The 18,962-nt window shown below is 42.6% G+C and overlaps 1 protein-coding gene across 1 annotated transcript in view; it reads left to right on the top strand.

The window, feature by feature from the left end:
* The window catches only part of DEFB128 (defensin beta 128), a 40,056-nt gene that overhangs the window by 18,443 nt on the left and 2,651 nt on the right, over nt 1-18,962 (top strand). The window lies entirely within an intron of this gene.

Here is an 18,962-nt window from a genome sequence, read left to right as displayed (position 1 = left end):
CTGAAAATGGCTTTCTTTTCTTTTCTTTTTTTATAAAATTTTTTTTTAATGTTTATTTTTGAGACAGAGAGAGACAGAGCATGAACAGGGGAGGGTCAGAGAGAGAGTGAGACACAGAATCTGAAGCAGGCTCCAGGCTCTGAGCCGTCAGCACAGAGCCCGACACGGGGCTCGAACTCACGGACCGTGAGATCGTGACCTGAGCCGAAGTCGGGCGCTTAACCGACTGAGCCACCCAGGCGCCCTTCTTTTCTTTTTTTTAAACAAACACTTTATTGACGTATCATTGACATACAAAAAGGTGTACATATTTAGTGCACGCAATTTGATGAGTTTGGAGACAGGTACATAAATATAAAACCATCACCCCAATCAGCACCACATGCTTATAAACATATATGACCTCCAAAAGTTTCTTCCTACGTTTAAAGCCTATTTTTCATTATTTAAAAAATTATTATTATTTGTTTATTTACTTATTTAAGTTTTATTTATTTAAATAATCTCTGCACCCCACATGGGGCTTGAACTCGTGACCCGATATCAATAGTTGCATGCTTTCCCAACTGAGCCAGCCAGGTGCCCCTAAAAATATATTTTTAAATTTAGTTAGTGATAAGAACACTAAACATAAGATACATTGTTTTAGCAAACTTTTTTAAACTTTTTTTTTTTTTTTTAATGTTTATTTTTGAGAGAGAGACAGAGTGCGCGTGGGAGAGGGGCAGAGAGAGAGGAAGACACAGAATCTGAAGCAGGCTCCGGGCTCTGAGCTGTCAGCACAGAGCCCGACGTGGGGCTTGAACAACGAACTACAAGACCCGTGAGATCATGACCCGAGCTGAAATCGGACGCCTAAGTGATTGAGCCACTCAGGTTCCCCATGTTGTAGCAAATTTTTAAGTATACAATGCAGTATTGTTAACTGTAGGCACTGTGTCCTACAGTTCTTACATTTGCATAACTGAAACTTTGTATTCTTTGACCAACATCTCTCCATTTCATCTCCCTCTCTGCCCCCAACGCCAGTCCCTGGGAACCACTACTCTACTCTCTGCTTCTGTGAGTTTTATTAATTTAGATTATTTAAGTAGGACTATGTAGCATCTGTTCTTAAGTGTCTGGCTTATTTCACTTAGCATGATATCCTCCAGATTCACCCGTGTTGTCACAAACGGCAGGATTTCCTTTTTTATTAAGGGGGAATAATATTCTATTATATGTAAATACCACATTTTCTTTATCCATTCATTCATCAGTGGACATTTAGAGTACTCCATGCTTTGGCTGTGGTGAATAATACTGCAGTGAATATGAATGCGGATATCTCTTTGAGATCGTGATCTCACTTCCCTTGGATATACACCCAGGAATAGGTCGGTGGATCGTTAGGGGAGTTCTATTTTAAAAAAAAAAAATGTTTTTTTAATGTTTATTTATTTTTGAGACAGAGAGAGACAGAGCATGAACGGGGGAGGGGCAGAGAGAGGGAGACACAGAATCTGAAACAGGCTCCAGGCTCTGAGCTGTCAGCACAGAGCCCGACGTGGGGCTCGAACTCACGGACCGCGAGATCATGACCTGAGCCGAAGTCGGCTGCTTAACTGACTGAGCCACCCAGGCGCCCCAGGGGAGTTCTATTTTTAATTTTTTGAGGAACCGCCATACGGTTTTCCATAGTGGCTGAACCAGTTTACATTCCCACCAACAGTGTACAAGGGTTAAAAAATTTCCCATATTGTTGCCAACACTTGTTAGCTTTGTTTGTCTGTTTTTTGATCATAGACATCCTAATAGGTGTGAAGTGATATCTCATTGGGGTTTTGATTTGTGCATTTCCCTGATGGTAAGTGTTGTTGAGCACCTCATATACTTGTTGGCCATTTGTGTTTTTGGAGAAATTTTTATTGAGGTCCTTTACCCATTTTTAAAAATCGAGTTAATTGTTCTTTTGCTACTGAGTTGTAGGAGTTCCGTATATATTTTGGATCTTAACTTCTTATCAGCTACACGATTTACCAATACTCTCTCCTAGTCCGTCGATCGCCTTTTCACGCTATTGGTTGTTTCCTTTGTTGAGTAAGCTTTTTAGTTTGATATTTTGGTAATTGTTGGCTTTTCCTCCTCCTCTTTCTCCTCTTTCCTTTAGTAACTTTTAACATTTCTTCCTCTTTTGCCGTCTTCCTTTGTGATCCGATGACTTTTTGTAGTGGTATTATTCTTTGATTCTTTTCCCTTTACGTTTCATGCATGCACTGCAGCTCTTTGTGATTTCCACAAAACATCTTATAGGTACAACATCCTGTTTTAAGATGATGACAACTTAAGTTTGCTACAAAAACTTCATACTTCTCTCCTCTTCAGAAAATAGGTTTTCACATGTTTTTGTATTGTGTCTCCATTAACGAGTTATTATAGTTACAGTGATTTGCACTTGTTAAAAGGGATTTTAACATCATTGCAATATATAGGGATTCTGAATTTGACTATATGTTTACCTTTACCAGTAATTTTTTTAAAGTGTTTGTTTTTGAGAAAGAGAGAGAAAGAGAGAGGCTGCAAGTGGGGAAGGGGCAAAGAGAGAGAAGGAGATGCAAAGAGAAGGGGCAAAGAGAGAGAAGGAGATGCAAAGAGAAGGGGAAGGGGCAAAGAGAGAGAAGGAGAATCCAAAGCAGGCTCCAGGCTTTGAGCGGTCAGCACAGAGCCCGACGAGGGGCTCGAACTCACCAACTTCAACATCCTGACCTGAGCCGAAGTGGGACACTCAACCAACGGAGCCACCCAGGCGCCCCCAGTTTGTGTCTTTCTGAGATGAGCTTCTTTCCCTTAGTAATACACATTTAAATTTCCTCCATGTCTTCTCATGGCTTGCTAGCTAGCTCACTTCTTTTTGGCATGGAATAATTTTCCATTGTCTGGACGCACCGCAGTCGTTATCCATTTCCCTTCTGAAGTACATCTTGGTCGTCTCCACGTTTTGGCAAAATTATGAAAAAAGCCGCTTTAAACTTCTGTCTGCAGGTTTTTGTGTGGGCTTAAGTTTTCAACTCCTTTAGGTAAGTACAGGTTTCCCGCAGTATCCAAAAGTGGAGCGTTCCTGTGAAATCTTTTGTGAGATGGCATGGTGTAAAATGAAGAGACAGTTACCATTAGTTTATATGGGAAAATTTGAGGGTGTTCCCAGACCCCAAAAGTAACCTCTCTTAGGCTTTTCCGATATCTTAGGACACACCTTGCCAATGAATGCACAGAATAAATCGAGACAAGGCACAGATGCTCACAGACCCACTTTCTGGCTCTGGTGGCCTGACGCTGAGATGCCGAGTGTAGGTCCGGGGGCAGGAGTTTGACGGGGCCACTGTTGTTACTCGGGGGCACAACGCCTCCATACCAGCTGGCTGCAAAACAAACGCTGAATGCTGGCTTCGCTTTCTGCCTTTTTTTTTTTTTTGTGGAAGGAAGAATCCTCCTTGGGTTTCTTTTGGCTAGGGAAAACAGCGCTCGTGGGGGGCTTTCGTACAAGCAAAGTGGTGTACCGTGAACTTTTGGGAAGTGGGGGATACCTGTACCCAGGAACCACAATTGTGGAATCGTACAGTAAGAGTGTCTTTAGTTTTGTGAGAAGCCACCGGATTGGCTTTGGTCTTTCAAGTTGGTTGTGCCATTTTGCATTCTCACCGGCAACGCTGGAGAGTTCCTGCTGCATAGCCTCCCCAGGACCTGGCCGTTTTGGTGTCTGGATTCTGGCCGTTCTGATAGGTATGTTGTGATGTCTCACGATTGCTTTAACTTGGACTTCCCTGACGACAAATGATGTGAAGCATCTTTTCGCACGCTTATTTGCCATCGGTGTATCTTCTTTGTTGAAGTGTCTGTGAAGGCTTTTGGCCCATTTTTTACTTGGGTTGTTTATTTATTTATTTATTTTTTTATTACTGAGTTCTAAGAATTCTTTGTATATGTTGGATAGCAATCCTTTATCACATGGGTCTTTTGCAAATATTCTCCCCCAGTCTGTGACTTGCCTTCTCATATTCCTGACATTGTCTTCTGCAGAGCAGAAGTCTTTAATTTTAGTGAAGTTTACCTTATCAATTATTTCTTCATGGATTGTGCCTTTGGTCAGTTATGAAATTCTTCAGCCCTAGGAATTTTTTAAAAGTGATTTCTTTTTTTTTTTTTTTAACTTATTTTGTTTAAGTATTGTTTTCCCAATTTTGTTTATTGCCTGTCTATGTTTTCTTGCAGTTCACTGAACTTCTTTTTAAATGTTTATTTATTTTTGAGAGAGAGAGAGAGAGAGAGAGAGAGACAGAGTGAGAGCAGGGGAGGGGCAGAGAGAGAGGGAGACACAGAATCTGAAACAGGCTCTAGGCTCTGAGCTGTCAGCACAGAGTCTGACGCAGGGCTTGAACTCACAGACCTTGAGATCACAACCTGAGTTGAAGTTGGACGCTTATCCGACTGAGCCACCCAGGCACACTTCACTCAACTTCTTTAAGAGGGTTATTCTGAATTCTTTGGCAGTTTACATATCTTTATTTTTAAGGGTTGGTTATTGGAGTCCTATTACTTTTTTTTTATTTTTGAGAGAGAGAGAGACAGAGTGTGAGTGGGGGAGGGGCAGAGAGAGAGGGAGAGAGAGAATCTGAAACCGGCTCCAGGCTCTGAGCTGTCAGCACAGAGCCTGACACGGGGCCCGACCCCACGAACCGTGAGATCATGACCTAAGCTGAAGTCAGATGCTCAACCAACTGAGCCACCCAGGCACCCTTGGAATCTTATTACTTTTTTTGGGTGGTGCCATGTTTCCCTGATTCTTTGTGATGCTTGTATCTTTGTAGTGGTGTCTGTGCCTTTGAGGACGCAATCACCTCTTCCAGTCGATACAGGTTCAGTTTGGCACGGAAGGACCTTCACAAGTCGGTTCAGCCTGGGGTTCTGGACTTTTCACTGGCAGGTGGGGCTTGCTGTGGGGTCTCTGGTCCGATGGAGCTCCTGCCTGTGCTGTGAGCTTTGGTAACGCTGGTGGCTGGCCTCCCACCTGCTGGCTGGGTTCCGTGGTGGGGAAGTGTTGCCTGTTGGGATCCACGGTCAGGCAGTGCCAGTCGCTGGGCTCACCGGGCTCCTTGGTGGAGCGCTGCCGCTGGCTGGGCTCCATAACTGGGCAGGGCCACTGGCTAGTTCCTGCAGCCACCCCTGATTGGATGGGGTTGCAGTTTGTACTCCCTGATGAAATGGTGCTTCTAGCTGGATTTTATGTGCAAGTGAAGCCGCAGGCTGTGCTTCATCGTTGGGTGGGGCTACTGGCTGTGGTCTGACACTGGGCAGGGTTGCGGGTTGTGCCGTGTGACCGGTTGGGGTGCTGGCTTTGCTCCCTGGCCTCGCGGAGTCACTGGCTGTTCTCTGTGGTTGGGCAGGGTCCCTGACTGTGTACCACGGCCAAGCAGGGCCATGGACTGTGCTCTGCATCTGGGTTGGACCATGGGCTGAGGACCCTCCCGGGCAGAAATGCTGACTGTGTTCCCTGGCCAGAGGGATTGTTGACTTGGCCTCACAGGTGGGAGGAGCCACTGCCCGGCCTCTCTGTTTGGGCAAGGTCATGGCTGCAACGTGGTTGCAATGCAGTGCTGGTCACTGTGAGCCCCACCCCTTCTTTGTTCCAGCTGCCTTGCTGTGGTCTAGGTCTGTCAGTTGTCCCGGTGTTCTCCGAGATAGAAGTGGGCTCCCAAGGAGGGACCCAGAAATGCTGGGGAGGCTAAACGTCTGGGGAGAAATTGTGGGCCCAGGAGATCACGCTTGGTGTGGCACCCTGTTTGCCCGGGGGAGGGCTGATCTGGTCAAAGTGAACCTGCTCCTCTTACCTTTCTAAAGTAGGTTTCCTTGGTTTCGGTGCTTCAGCCTCACTCTGGGATTTTCAGAAAGGCATCTTGTCTGTGGATATTTGCTAATTTGTTTTTCTGTGGGGAGGACTTGATCCAGGGGCCTCTTCTTCCACCATCTTGCTACCTTCAACAGCAGAAGTACATTTGGTTGCAACACAGAGACTGAATCTGTGTGTATTCATGGGTGTGACCGTGGGACGGGAGAGAATGGGAGAGCTTTGAGTAGAGAGCATATTCAGAACAGCGTATAAAGTATGAAGGAGGGATCTTAGGAATGCCATTCAGTTTTTCTCTGATAGTGTCCTTTCCCGCTCCTCTCATAAGCCACCTCCTGCTGATTTCTCAAGTCTCTGCTTCATTGGAACTTCCAAAGCAAGTCTCTTTAAGCCCTGGACTACTGTTGACCATTTTAAGCTCTTCTTCGTTTAATGTCCTCATTAGTTATTTATTGAGCATGTATCACATTCTAGAAACCGTCTCAGGGGCCAGTAGTATGTACCACAAAGAGTTCCTACCGTCATGGGGTTTACATTAAAGTGGTTTAAAATAGTGAGCAAAACCAGGTACTGCTCTCACTTTCATTGAGCCTTCTGTTGAGTGAGGCAAACAGGCAGTTCAATGGCTGCTGCTGAGGGCTCTGTAAAGATTGAAAATGACAAATTCAGATGCCACTAATCTGTAAAGTTTTGTGATTTTATCCAGCGTTCTTATCAGTTGTTCTTTTTTTTTTTTTCTTTTTGAGAAGGCAAACACTTAAAAGGATCTGGGGATCCAGTCCAGTTAAGTGTCCAACTTCAGCTGGGGTCATGGCCTCATGGTTCGTGAGTTCGAGCTCCGCATTGGGCTCTCTGCTGTCAGTGCTGAGCCCGCTTTTGATCCTCTCTCCCGCGCTCTCTGCCCCTCTACTGCTCTGTCTGTCTCTCTTAAAGATAAATATTAAAAAAAAAAAAAAAAAAAAAAAAAGGAGGTAAGGTTGAACTTTTTCCTTACAGATAGGTGCAGAAAATGATAGTGTTTGGATTCTTAAGATGTTGGCAAGAAAGCAGTTGAAGCGATCAGTCATGGAGTTGCCGCTGATAAAGAAAAGCGAGGAAGGAAGAGTCTGATTGACACATGAAATGTACTTGAGTCAAGGGAGTATATATCTTGATGAATTCAAGGAGAAGGCTTCCATAATAACAAAATCAGGGAGCTGAAGATGTGACTGGGTGTAATCCCAGGAGGCGGAGTTAGGCAGAACAGATTCCATTCAGCTTACGCTGCTCACACATTAATGAGACCCTGGAGAAGTCCTGTCAAGCCTCTGAGCCTCAGTTTCCAAATTTAAAAAACGCTGGCAATGACACCAAACTCGAAAGTGTTATGAATTTTGTGTTTTTTTTAATTTTTTTTTTAACGTTTATTTATTTTTGAGACAGAGACAGAGCATGAACAGGGGAGGGGCAGAGAGAGAGGGAGACACAGAATCGGAAGCAGGCTCCAGGCTCTGAGCCATCAGCCCAGAGCCCGACGCGGGGCTCGAACTCACGGACCGCGAGATCGTGACCTGAGCTGAAGTCGGACGCCCAACTGACTGAGCCACCCAGGCTCCCCGAAAGTGTTACGAGTTTTAAGTGTGGTAACTTAAGTGGCATTCAGTGCATGGTTGGTGCCCATAGAATATTTGCTTCCTACTGTGTGATGCCCCCCAGCCTTGTTTTATTCCTTCCCTTTCTCCTGTCCCTATTGTTAGAGTCCTAGCGAAGTTATTGTCCCATGAAATGAGATGAGGAATAAAGAAATTGTGCAGGAAATCCAGGTCAAGGGACTAGAAGATAAAAGACCTTAAGAAGGAGAGCTTGAACAAGGTCAATTCCTTCATCTAGGTCACATGACTAGGGCGATTTCAGGGATCAAGGTAATCCAGTGTGGGAAGTACAGTGAACTTTTCGGGGAGCCTCTGATAACCCCTCTGTCTGGGCAGACAGATCCCAATCTCTTTGTACCTGTGACTTATCTCTCCTAGTCCTACGAACGGGCCCTCACCCCAGGGCACCCCAGGTCACCCCAGGGCACAGCATGCTCTGCAGCCACTTACGCACATACCCTTCTGCCATCGTCCAGAGAGCAAAGACCTACAAGAGATTTCCCATCTCCCCGGGAAGACAGCCTCGCATGCAGGGGACTGAAAATTTGCACGGGTGATCATGGGGTGGGTGCAGAGTGTGTGCGCCTGTAGTTCTCCGGAGGCGAAATTTGTGTAAGTGTCAGAAACAAGATAGGTTCGTTTATAAAGCTGTATGATAGCAGATAAGCAAGTTGAACACAGTTCTATTTGTTTTGGGACAATGAACCACGATTCTTTGCGTTACAATAGCAAATACAAAGAAAACATACCATTTTAGTACAATGCAATATACATTGGTACTCTATGTAATCCCAAACTTGTTGGAGTCCTCATTACCTAGCCACATGATTACTTGGGTATTTAGACTCTGGAAGCATGTTGACGCAAAAATGTCTCTTCTTGTTGAATGCTTGAATATGTAACAAATTGTGCTTTCTTTTTTGGTGATTGTTATTTGTAAAATAAGAAAAGAGTGTTCACTCGTTTCTTTTGGTGTCTGTGCCCTCCTGTCATAGACATGTGGCACTATCTTTTAGCTACCCAGCATCTTTCAACTCCTCTGTACCTCTCTGCGTCTTTCAACCCTCCTCTATACCTGTGGCCACTCTGTCCAGCTTTCCCCTGAAACGCGCCCTCCCCTTCCATAGTATATAACTGTCAGTTGGAAAAGGTTGCCAATGTCGCATTCCCCCCTGCATCTAAGTGTAGTCATATAATTCGTTCTTACCAATAACGTGTGAGGTGAAATGATTGGTGTCACTTCTGGGAAGAGGCTTTTAAGAATCAGTTATGATTTCCTTGTGTTTCCATCCATTGGCACCAATAGTCTGGACCTCAATGGTCTGTTAATGAGAAACATAAAGAAAGTGTATGAACTTGTGGGGCACCCGGGCGGCCTAGTTGGTTAAGTGTCCGACTCTTGATCCCAGCTCAGGTCTTGATCTCAGGATCCTAGGTTCCAGCCCTGTGTTGGGGCTCTGTGTTGGGTGTGAAGCCTATTTAAAAAAATAAAAAAATAATTAAAAAAACAAGAAAAAAAGGAAAAAAAAGTGTATGAAGTTGTTAAATGATCAGGGTTAAGGTCTCCTTACAGCGGGAGATGTGGATCCCGGTAGGACAGCTTACTGATGCGTATGATGGTGGCCTCTACAAGTGACATCGTGGCAGTGCCTTTCTGCAATGGAGCTAATGTGAACCCAGTCCCTGTGCTACTGCACATCATAATGCCCCTTGTTAGGATAGATCAGCATTATACTTGCTAATAGAATGGCGTAATGCATTTTCCAGGACCATAAGGCTTTACAACAATCTACTACCATATCAAGGAGCACACGAATGTCCTAGAGCTCCCTCTAGAGGAGTAAACAGGATGTTTTACAGGTGTTTCTTGTGGGCTGAGTCCCAGTCTTCACTGTAGATCTTCTTTTCTTTTAATTTTTTTTTAACGTTTATTTATTTTTGAGACAGAGAGAAACAGAGCATGAACGGGGGAGGGTCAGAGAGAGAGGGAGACACAGAATCCGAAACAGGCTCCAGGCTCCGAGCAGTCAGCACAGAGCCCGACGCGGGGCTTGAACTCACGGACCGCAAGATCGTGACCTGAGCTGAAGTCGGACGCTTAACCGACTGAGCCACCCAGGCGCCCCTAGATCTTCTTTTCTTTAGTGCTATGGGCAGTGTGTGGCTTTCACTTTCTCCGTTATATACTTCTAGATTAGTTTAATTTTTGTATAAAGTCATATAGAACCTTGCCATTTTAGAAACAAAATAGATTAGAAAAGAATCACTCTGATTGTTGGAGTACACGAGGGGGGGCAAAGAGACTAGGCAAGAGAGTTCTGTAAGAACAGGTGGGAGGTGATAGGGAATGAAGCCGGGAGGAGAAGGTAGAGCTAGGGAGTGGGGCATAGGTGTGGAGGGGTGGGGGGTGGCCAGTAGAGGAAGTAGAGGATGAAGCATCTAGGTGTCTGCTTCAGTTACCAGTGCATGTGGTGGGGACACAACCTCCACTCCCAATGATCTCATGCACTCCCCAAATTACAGAGCGGGTCTTTCCTAAAAGGACAAAGGGGCATTTTTATCCCGGGGGATAAGCTGAACGAATAGCTTAGAATACAAGAACTGGGGTGGACATCTAGTCCAACGTTTATGTCACAGACAGGAAAGTGAAGCTGAAGAAAGAAAAGGGAGTTATCAAAGGATCACCTAGCAAGGCTGTGAATTTGAGTCCTCATTGATTCACAGACCAGGGATCTGTTTCCTTTATCCCTGAAACCCTTCTCATCTCCCTCTCCAGAAGAAACTAAGATTAAAAGTTGGTTGTATAGACTTGTATATATCTTAAAAATGTTTTTCTAATGTTTATTTATTTTTGAGAGAGAGAGAGAGAGAGAGAGAGAGAGAGAGCAAGCGTGAGCACAAGCAGGGAAAGGGCAGAGAGAGAGGGAGACACAGAATCCGAAGCAGGCTCCAGGCTCTGAGCTGTCAGTCAGCTGACGTGGGGCTCAAACCCACGAAGCATGAAATCATGACCTGAGCTAAAACCAAAAGTCAGGTCCTTAACCAACTGAGCCACCCAGGTTCCCCAGTAATGCCACAGATTTTTAAAAAGTTTGTTTGTTTGTTTACTTACTTATTGAGAGAGAGAGAGAGAGAGAGAGAGAGAGAGAGAACATGTGTATAAGTGCTGATGCGGAACTTGATCCCACAAACTGTAAGATCATGACCTGAGCCAAAATCAAGAGTTAGACACTTAACTGACTGAGCCACAAAGGTGCCCCTCTGAATTTGTTTATTTGTTATAACAAGGTTTTTTTTTGTGTGGAATCTTTAAGGTTTTCAGAATATAATATCTTGTCATCCCCAAACAATGGCAGTTTTACTTCTTCCTTCTCCATTTGGATGTCCTTTTTTTCTTTTTCTTGCCTTATTGCTCTGGTTAGGACTTCTGATGCTATATTGGATAAGTGGTGAGAGTGGGCACGCCTGTCTTTTTCCTGATCTTAGAGGAAAAGCTTTTAGTTTTTCACATGAGGTCTCTGTTCCGTGGATACAAGAGTTTCTTCCATTGTCATAGACTGTGGTTTTAACTTCCAACAGAATAGGTCGTCTGTTAAAAACATAGCCAAGAAACCTGACCCCATATCCGAGAAAGCGTTATTAAAGGTCGTGACATGTTTGTGAATCAGAGTATCTAGCTTTAACTAAAGATATATATCTTGTATAATAAAACTGATTTAAAAAAAAATTCACTCCAGGACCATTCAATTTAGAGTTTTACCTTCCCTTCCCCTTCCCCTTCCTCTTCCCTTTCTCTTTCTCCTTCTCCTTCTTTTTTTTTTTTTCTTTTTAAAGAGAGACAGAGCACCCGAGCAGTAGAGGGAGAAAGAATCTTAGGCAGGCTTCATGCCCAGTGTGGGGAAGCCCAGTCCCATGACCACGAGCTCATGACCTGAGCTGAAATCAAGAGTCGGATGCTTAACCGACTTGAGCCACCCAGGCGCCTCTAGAGCTTTTTTCTAACATAGCATTTGCTTGATGTAAAATGGCTAGTGGTGTGGTTGGGACAACTTGCTTCTCCTTATACCTGACTTTTAATTTCAGAAGATATTGTGCACACAAATTTGTTTAGAGTTGCCTACACAGGGTAAAAACTATAATGGTTGCTTTTGAATTTTTAAAGGTTTTCCCTGATATTAGAAAATTCTTTTGTTAATGTTTTGAAGTCTCTAGATGTCCACGGACCATGAAGAACAATCATAGAAACATGTTCATCATGGCTGGGGCTCTGCCTTGAAGTTCTGGAGTTTGGAATGCTTGGGCGGCTAATGAGAGGATTTGCTTTGGCCACTAGGTGGTGCTCGAAGTCCAAACTACCTGAATGTTTTCATTTTCATTTTATTTGTTTGTTTGTTTGTTTACTTATGTTTTTGATTTTGGTTCCATTATAATTAGCGTACATTGTTACATTAGTTTCAAGTGTGCAGTTTAGCGATTCAACAATTCTATATATTCCTCAGTGCTCGTCATGATAAATGCAAACTCTGAATTCGACAGTGGAAAGGATGGAAGAAAGGGGGAGGAAGCATGACTGCAGTGGGTTTTTCGGGGGCTGCAGGAATACTGGATGGAGTGTTTCAACTGGGAAAAATATGCCTAACATCTTCTGTTGCCTCTTGGGCTGATACGAAGGGAATGGATTAAGAACCCAGTTTTGACTAACCTTGAAAGTTTATACATGCTCTCTGAGGTATAACAATTTTGTTGCTTCAAAAGTTTATAATTATCTGTAACTATTGTTTTCAACCTAAAACAATATGGAAAAACTCCAGATGAAGTAGGTATTTTGTTGAGCCATTACCTACATACCTAGTTTGCTCTCTCAGTAAATGAGTTTTCAAAATAACATTTTTACCCTAAAATTATTTTGATTGAAAAAAATCTTTTTTTTTCTTCTTCATTTTTCTGAACATCTGAAGGTGTATGTGAACTCCTTCTGGGAACATAGGCTTTCCTCCATAACCTGGCCTAGAGGTACCTCAGATCTCTCTGGATTGTTCTCTCAAAGGATGAATGTATCTCTAGTTGATTTCTTTATTTTTAAAATATTTTATTATTTTTTAAAGGGTAATCTCTATATCCAATGTGAGGCTTGAACTCACAACCCCAAGATCAAGGGTTGTGTGCTCCACCAACTGAACCAGGCAGGTGCCCCTGTGTCTCTAATTTAGGTTTTAAAACTCTCAGAGAAAAACCCCTGCAAATGAGTTATTTCAGGGTTTACTTTCTGGGCTAGATGATACCAATTGTCCTGTGTGAATAAAGTGTCGGTTCAGGTTTGGAAGCTTGCTGGCAAAATATGCCCTTTCTGACGGTACGTGCTTTGTTATAATCACTCGGCTGAGTAATGGAATTGTTCTAGATCACTGGAAGGAGCCTGACCTCTGGACACGAGATTGAATATTGTCTTCATTTCCTGTTGGTGCAATTACAAATTACAACAAATTTAGTGGCTTAAGCCCACACAACTTTACCATCTTATAATTCTGCAGTTAGTCCGGAATGGGTCTCACTTGGCTAAAAGCAAAGTGTCAGCAGGGCTGTGTTCCTTTTGGAGTCTTTAAGGGAAAATCTTTCCTCGTCTTTTCCAGCTTCTAGAGGATTGGATTCTTTGGTCATGGCCCCTTCCTCCTTCTCCAAAGCTAGCTACATAGCATTGTCAGATCTTTCTTTGACACTGACTCGTCTACCTCCCTCTTCCACGTTTAGGTGATCCTTGTTATCACATGAGACCCATCCAGTTAATCCAAGATAGTCTCCTTATTTTAAGGTCAGCTGATTAGCAAGCTTAATTCTGTCTACAACCATGACTCTCCCTTGCCATGTAACATACATGCACAGCTTCTGAGAATTAGAATGTGGACATCTTTAGGGGACCATTACTCTTCCTACCATAAATATTATTAATGCAATTTTTCCCACCTTTAGAACTCAAAATTTCACATATAGATGGTCCCTGACTTACAATGTTTTGTCTTAGGCTTTTTGATTTTACAGTGGTTGCGAAAGTGATACATGTTCAGTAAAAACCATATTTTGAATTTGAATTGTGATCTTTATTTATTTATTTTAATTTTTTTTTGCATTTATTTATTTTTGATAGAGCACACTCACAAGTGGGGGAGGGGCAGAGAGAAGGAGACACAGAATCCCAAGCAGGCTCCAGGCTCCGAGCCGTCAGCACAGAGCCCGACGCGGGGCTCAAACTCACAAACCGCGAGATCGTGACCTGAGCCAAAGTCAGACGCTCAACCGACTGAGCCACCCAGGCGCCCCTGAATTGTGATCTTTACCCAGGCTAGTGATGTGTGGTAAGATATTCTCTCTTGATGCTGGGTATCGGCAGTATCCAGTCAGCCTTGCGACCGACCGTCAGGGTAAACAACCGATATACTTAACAGCCATGCTGTAACCATCAACCATTCTGTTGTTCACTTTCAGTACAGTAGTCAAGAAACTACACGCGATATCCACTGCTTTATTATAAAATAGGCTTTGCGTTAGATGATTTGCCCAACTGCAGGTTGATGTAAGTGCTCTGAGCGCATTTAAGGTCAGCTAGGCTAAGTTATGGTGGTCAGTGGGCTAAGTATATTAAATGTATTTTTGATTTATGATATTTTCAGCTTAGAATGGGCTTATCAGGATGCAACTTCATTATAAATTGAGAAAAATCTCTATAACATGTTTGTTTTTACTATCAATTTTTTTTTATTATTGAGGGAGAAGAGAAATATTTAGCTGAGATCAACTTGGGTTTAGATACACAGAAGGTGAAACATGAAGGCATCTGGCATGTCGTTGGTTGATTGACAGATCTGGTTTCTTCTGCTTATGTTTTTTTTTTCTTTTTTAATGTTTATTTATTTTTGAGAGAGAGAGAGAGAGAGACAGAGTGTAAGTGGGGGAAGGGCAGAGAGAGAGGGAGACACAGACTTAGAAGCAGACTCCAGGCTCCAGACTGTCAGCACAGAGCCCGATGTGGGGCTTGAACCCACGAACTGTGAGATCATGACCTGAGCCAAAGTCGGACACTTAACTGACTGAGCCACCCCGGTGCCCCTATCTGACACTCTTTGAACTTAAAAAAAAAAGTCACTTCAAGTTTTTCAATCATTATTACTAGAGACTTACTCTGACCATCTCTAAGGCCAATCTGCTGAAACCAGATTCACTAATTATCAGTTAACCATTTATTTCTCATAAGTAACATATGATCTTTTTCTTTTATCTTGTGTTCCTCTGACCTGATAGTTCTTATCAATAAAAGCCCCGAAGAATCAGGCAGACATGGGTAGCCATACATCTCACCTGGAGAAAAGTCTGTCTTTGGCATGCTATGGAATGCCGCATCAAAGCCACTGGTGATACCTCTCTATCCACATATCATGGTATTATTTAACTCTCAAAAAAATAACAAAAACAGGGGCGCCTGGGTGGCGCAGTCGGTTAAGCGTCCGACTTCAGCCAGGTCACGATCTCGCGGTCCGTGAGTTCGAGCCCCGCGTCGGGCTCTGGGCTGATGGCTCGGAGCCTGGAGCCTGTTTCCGATTCTGTGTCTCCCTCTCTCTCTGCCCCTCCCCCGTTCATGCTCTGTCTCTCTCTGTCCCAAAAATAAATAAAAAAACGTGGAAAAAAAATTAAAAAAAGAAAATAACAAAAACAAATAAAACTTCAGATTCATTTTTGATTTTATAATATGATCTGAAACACACTGCAGCAAGGAGACCAAATCACATTGTTTATTTCATATACTTTCATCTGTTAATAGTTCTGGGGGGGGGGGGGAAGGAGAGCAATGGTTAAATGGCATATTTAATTTTTTTTTTTTTTTCAACATTTTTTATTTATTTTTGGGACAGAGAGAGACAGAGCATGAACGGGGGAGGGGCAGAGAGAGAGGGAGACACAGAATCGGAAACAGGCTCCAGGCTCCGAGCCATCAGCCCAGAGCCTGACGCGGGGCTCGAACTCACAGACCGCGAGATCGTGACCTGGCTGAAGTCGGACGCTTAACCAACTGCGCCACCCAGGCGCCCCGATTAAATGGCATATTTAAAGCTACTTAAAGTACTTATATCTTTGAAACGATTTTTTTAAATGTTTATTTTTGAGAGAGAAAGAGACAGAGCGAGAGCAGGGGACAGACAGAGAGAAGAGACACAGAATCTGAAACAGGCTTCAGGCTCTGAACTGTCAGCACAGAGCCTGACACGGGGCTCCAACTCACAAACTGCAAGATCATGACCTGAGCCAAAGTTGGACGCTTAACTGACTGAGCCACCCAGGCCCCCCCAGCACCTATATCTTTAGTATTTAAGCAAATATCGTTTGTGAACTGGTATTATCACGAGACATTTGTATGCTTTTTGTGTAATGTTTCACACTTATTGTGCAAACACACACACAAAAGTTCCAAATGTGCATTTCATAAAATATGACACATTCCTGGTATACTTGGGCCTCAGGAGTGCAGTGGAATGAGAATGAACAGTAATATACAGCAAATTGCAATCCTAATTGGGTCCCTCAGTCTTAACCTAATAAATCTATTTTGTGAGACAATTTATGGATTAAAAGCAGATTCTCTTAAAATGAACATTGTATTTCTAAATTTATATCAACCTTCTGCAAGAAGCACATACATACTTTGTTTCTATGATATTGCTTGCCTATTTTCTACTGGGTCATTTGTCATTTTGTTATTGATTTGTAAACACTCTTTATATATTATGGATTTTAATCCTTTTATGGTATAGAATGCATTTATAAATTTTATTCTACTCTGATTATCTTTTTTTTAAGTTTATGTATTTTGAGAGAGGGAAAGAGAGAGAAAGAGAGAGTGGGGGAGGGGCACAGAGAGAGGGAGAGAGAGAATCCCAAGCAGGCTCCATGATGAGCATGGAGCCCGACACAGGGCTGAATCCCATGACTGTGAGACCATGACCTGACCCAGGTCTTACACTGGCTTGAACCCTCTCCTGCGTGCATTTTGTTATAAAGATGTTACGCACTTTATGTAGTCAAATCTGTCACTCTTATCATTTTTAATAATTCTCCTTTGTCCTCATTATTAGCTTTATTTCCTTTGAAGTTATTTATCCTTATTCATTTAAGTTCTTCTTTTATATTTTTTATTTTTCTGAAACTATCTGGTGGCATATATTTAGGCATAATGGTGGATAGCAAACATAGCCGAATATGGTTCTTCTGTATTGGGTCATGTCTGCTTGGCCAATAGGCCTGTTTCTTGAATCAGAGAGATGAATGTAGACTTTGTATGCTTATAAGTGTGTGTGTGCCCAGGGAGTGTTGACTAGCAGACTCTATTTTAAACTGAGTGGCTGAAAAGCAAGCAAGCTCACTTTATTTCATCTTACTTCTTACACAGTTATCAAAATAAATGACTTTTGGAGTGTGATATCTAGAAGGCTAAACATCAGTATGTTAGCAACAGAGGCAAGAGTATGGGTGGTCTATTTTCACCTTTTTTGTTTGTCTGTGTGTCTGATTTTTTCTAGCATGAAGTGTTAATTCAACTTCCTCACATCTCTAAAGAAAGAACAACAGAAGAATCTTGCTTGAGTCCTCCAGTCTTTGTAAGAGGGAATTAGGAATCCTATTCCTTGTCTGGATTTAGCCTATTCAACATTTGGGGAAGATAACATCTTGAGTAGAATTCAGAGGATATTTCTAAGAAATATAACACATTTAAAGTTCATTTATAAGTAAGGTATTAAAAGCAATTTGTATGACTGTGGGTCACAGTGGGAGGTGCAGTTACAAACGTTGATGGGTGATTTTTCTTTTTAATGACCACAACTAAAATGCAACATTTAATTATGCATCCCGGTCTACTCAAGGGGAAATCTCTTGCTTAGCCACAAAGGGCTTTGAAAATGAGACTGTGTGCTTTTTGTGCCCCATAAGGATTGCAAAAGATCTCTCTGATATTAAAGAGTTGACACAGGTGACAAGGAGTTGACCAACAAAGACTTAGGAATCTATTCAAGCAGGCAAGAGATATTACTTCCAGGATGTAACAATGTCACCTGTGAAAATCAGAAATACGAATTCTCTCAATATAGGTTGCTCTCCGAGTGGTGAGTGGGATATAAGGAGGTGGGTGGGAGGATGTCCAGTCAAGTGCATGACCAATAAATTTTGTGAACAAAGCAACATCTTGTATTTGAATATTTTGTCTTGGCCTCTCAAAGACTGACCCAAAGGAGGCAACTGCCCAAAAGAGGCAAGTTAGCTAATAGCTAAGGCCTTTACTTTTAGGTTCATGGAGAACCTGGGTTGATCATGGGATCAACCTGGGTTGATCCTAGTTCATTCCCTACTAGCTGTGTGACATTGGACACATTAGCAATTCCCTAAATCGTAGTTTTCCAACTGGAAAGAGAGAGGTATTAATTTTGTACTTCATAAATGCAAAGGCTTAAAGTAAGTGATGTATACAAAATGCATTTGTCATATAGTAGGCACATGTAAGAGGTCATTGAGCTGAAACCAATGAGGTACTGGTGGGACTAGTACAGATCTGGTGGGGCCACTGGTCAATTCTTGTTCCTCATCTTGAAATATCAGTAGCATTTGGCACTTCCTCCTCCTTGACAAATTTAATTCACTCTGGTTACTGGCAAACATAATATGCTATACACAGTATTCATTCCTAACCCTAGCTGTAGCCTGAACCCTGTGTTGTGATACAAGTTTCATTATCATCAACAAATATTTATTCAGCCTTCACATATTCCCAGATTCTTTGTGGTCACGGAAAGCTATTTGGGTGGGCTGTAATTCAAAATTACTGTAATTACTAATTACTGTAAATTCAAAGTTCTGGTGTCCAGAAATTGGAAAACATGGTAAACAGAATTCTTTAGGAAATGTCTTAATTAACTTCATTACTGTCTTGGGTATTTTATAGAGCAATAATTTGTTTGGTTCTTTGCAATCATTCATTCTGTAATTACACACTGAGAATATAGCATGGGTTTTGTGTTGTGCATTAAGAACTCCAAATTGAACAAGGCCAGTGGCCTGCCCTTGAGGGGCTCATAGATTATTACAGATGAACAAATAATTGGAACGTGACGTATTGTGACCGCCACCAAAAATATGGACAAGATACAGTGTTGACAAAAGAAGGGAGTTTGCAGCATATTTAGTTGGGTCAAGGGAAACTTTCACAGTCGTGGAGATGACTGAACTCGGTTTGGAAGGAAAATTAGGAGCTCAATAGGGCCAGCTTGATGGACAGGATGGGAGAGCATGATATAAATTTGTGAAGGGAGATTTATTTTTTATTTATTTATTTTTCAATTTTTTTTAATGTTTATTTTTGAGACAGAGAGAGAGACAGAGCATGAACGGGGGAGGGTCAGAGAGAGGGAGACACA

The sequence above is a fragment of the Panthera pardus genome, unplaced genomic scaffold (assembly GCF_024362965.1).
Source record: "Panthera pardus isolate Hobbes unplaced genomic scaffold, ASM2436296v1 HiC_scaffold_25, whole genome shotgun sequence".
Lineage (NCBI taxonomy): Eukaryota > Metazoa > Chordata > Mammalia > Carnivora > Felidae > Panthera > Panthera pardus.
Note: the sequence above shows the minus strand (reverse complement) of the source record. Positions and strands in the feature narration are given on the sequence as shown.